This window comes from Pinus tabuliformis, chromosome 2_2 (assembly GCF_031772625.1).
Source record: "Pinus tabuliformis cultivar Carrire ecotype Pingquan chromosome 2_2, CPIR1, whole genome shotgun sequence".
NCBI lineage: Eukaryota > Viridiplantae > Streptophyta > Pinopsida > Pinales > Pinaceae > Pinus > Pinus tabuliformis.
In genome coordinates, this window is record NC_142300.1 from 774,450,277 (window position 1) to 774,453,391 (window position 3,115).

Genomic DNA, 3,115 nt, shown 5'->3' on the forward strand with positions numbered 1-3,115 from the left:
TTCCACCAACAAGTACAAAAGGAATGTGAAAAAGAATGGAACAATCACAATATTAAGCTTCGCACATTTAACGTAAATGATATTGTGTTGTTATGATTGTAAGTTCACTAAATTTACGAGTAAATTCTAGATGCATTGGCTAGGTCCCTATTTTGTCAAGGAAATCATAGATGGTGGTGCAGTTCAGATTGCGAAGCTAGATGTGGGGTACTTACTGGGAAAAGTAAATGGTAGCAAGTTAAATCTATATACGAGGGATCATGCACAATGACTATATGGCAACATAATAATCTTAGTACTCCACGCAGTTGCAAGGGAGCATGGGACTATAAACTACACTACCCGGCTTGGATGACTAGGTAGCGAGTAGGCTACGTGATGAATTCTAAGGACGCACCAGATGACACTGTGGTCAGGACATTCCACGCGATGGAAAGGTGCCATGCAACCCAGCGAGAAAATGACCGCTGGAGTTACTATTCATGATGGGATGGAAGGAAAGCGGTTAAGAGGAGCGAGGAAGGGGAAATTAAGGAAAAAATATTTAAATATCTACTGTGAAAGTGGCATTTATTATCAAAATTTGTGGGGATCGATCAAATTTGAATTCAAATCCCCCTATTAATTGAGCATGTTGGTCTAGTAGAGAAGACTTTGCATTCTGAGAATTTTTGGAGCCTTTTGTTGTCTGACGCAAATGAGGCAAGCATTCTGGGAATAATTTCAATTGCTAGCGAACTGTTCTCGAGCAGCTCGAGAGTTATTTATGGAAAGAATGACTACGACTAACCCCGTCAAAGCCCTAAGTTCAGTAGTCATTGTATTTGACGTGCCAGGTATGGACGTATCTAGTATGGAGACTATGCTTATTGTTACTATGGCTCCGAGATCACCTAAGACAAAATAAATGGTGGCAAAAGAAAAGAAGCCCGCCATGAAAGAAAAGCAACTAGCCGAGAACAAAAAAAAAAAATCTAGTGCCAGTGTGAATTTCACGAAGATAGCATACAGAGACACAACCGAAGCAGAAGAGGAACAATTCCAGGGTATCGAGGATGTCAATGTAGAAGGGGTGGAACCTCTGATGAGGTTGTTGGAGTATATCCCTTCATGGAAGGGAAAAACTAAAGTAATGAAGGACCCTGATTCAAAGAAATTTTCAATTTTGACACCTTTACTGCCCGAGCAAGTCGAGTTCGAAGGTCCTCGGTTAGCACGCACTCTATTGCTTAAGATGGAGGACTGGGAGATTGCAGATCAGGACAAATTCCTGCATATGGTTACCCATAAGTATATGAGAAAAATATACTATGATGACACAAGAGTTACTCAGCTAGAACCTATGAAGTGGGTCCATGACGTTGAGTAGTTATGGCTGTTGAATATGTTATTAGTACCGCACTATCACTGCTCCCCTATCAATTTTGTCTATGTGCACCAGCTCCTCAAACTGGTACACGATGGGATTCTATGGCTTGGGTAGCCTATTCTAATAATTGATATGCTGATCCACAGGGTAGCGAAGTTGCCCCACAACGTAGCTGACCCCGCCAAGGAATTTGCAGGAAAAATAGGGGAGAAGGAGCTAGCTAATAAGATGAAAAAGGAGTATGGTCTCGTGAAGAAGTCATGAGGATACTCCATTCTATGCATACAAGACCAGGCAGTCCAGTTCGCTTCTCAGATCCTCATGGGGAAGATCATGAGAAAGTGTTGCGCGGATGAAGTTTTGGTGCTAGTTGTATCACCTGCTACACAATGCATGAAGGGCATGCAATATAATTGGTTGAGGTATATCTGCCAAGACTTCCTTGCGAATCAGATAGAATCCCAAGACGATAACAAAACCTTTCATTACTTCTAGATTTTGGTCTCAATTGTCTTAGTTGCATGGAGGTTACTGGAGGATATTTAGTTTCCTCCCCACAAGGACGAATTCACTAAGGCCACGAGGTTCAGCTCACTCTGGTCCTCAAAGGATGTGACACACATTATAGAAATGAAGATTTTATGGGTCCTAATGTAGATGGACCTTCAAATGGTAATCAGTCAGTGGCCAAGGTTATCCCCAACCTTGTTTGGGTAGTTAACAACCTATGCAGAGTTCAAGGATCATTTTCACAAGATGGAGTCCAAGACGGATGTGTAGGAAGTCGTAGGGCATTAGCTGCCAAAGTGGCACGATCGTACAATGTTGGAGGTGGGAACCAACAAAGGTGAAGAGAGCTCTGGTGTGTAGAAGCAAAAGGAAGTCACTCAGAAGGCTGCACGCACATTTGCCAAGGATAATCATAAGGAGGTTACTAAGGCAGCTACAAAGCAGGAATGAATAGAGGAAGAGTGCACTACTAAACCACAGGCAAACAAGGAATAGGGATGCAGAGGAGAGTGAGAAGTCTTTACACATGACACTGATGAATGAGAGATTTCAAAGCATGGAGGAGGAGGTGGTGAGGAGCAGAGCACACAATTCATTCTAAAAAAACGTGGGTAAGAATAGACGAGTGGCTAAAGAAACAAGAAAAATTCTAATAAATAGACACATGTCGATCCAATGGTTTTGATCGAAGGCGATCTCGACGAGATCAGAGATAATGTGAGGGATACAACAACATAGGTGATGCAATAGTTTGAATAACACTACATGCAGATGCTAGGGAGCATACAAAAGGATATGTGTGATTTGAAGATCCAGGCAAACATAATTTAGGTGGATTTTGAAAAGGTAAGTGGTGCACAAGAAATCCTGATGCAGGGCCGCAACACTATTGTAAAGAATGAATGGCCTCTAGGTCTTAGATTCTTTTCTTCGAGAGGGGTCAGTCCGCATGGAGTCAGATGAAGATCATGCAGTGCTTCACACAGTAAAATAAATGGGACTAAACCTTGCCGCACTCCCGCTCGAATCGCTTCATGCACTACATCATTGAGTCTCTGATGAGCTAAAGATTGGAGAAAAATGTGCACTCACTATGGCCAATGACTTTAAACTTAATAACGAGCAGCACTTCACAAAAAAAACTCAGGAATTGAAGGATTGAGAGGAGTTACAGACACAGTGCCATAACTTGGTCACAACAACTAAGCAGGCCTACAAGATCATGCTTGAGCTGAA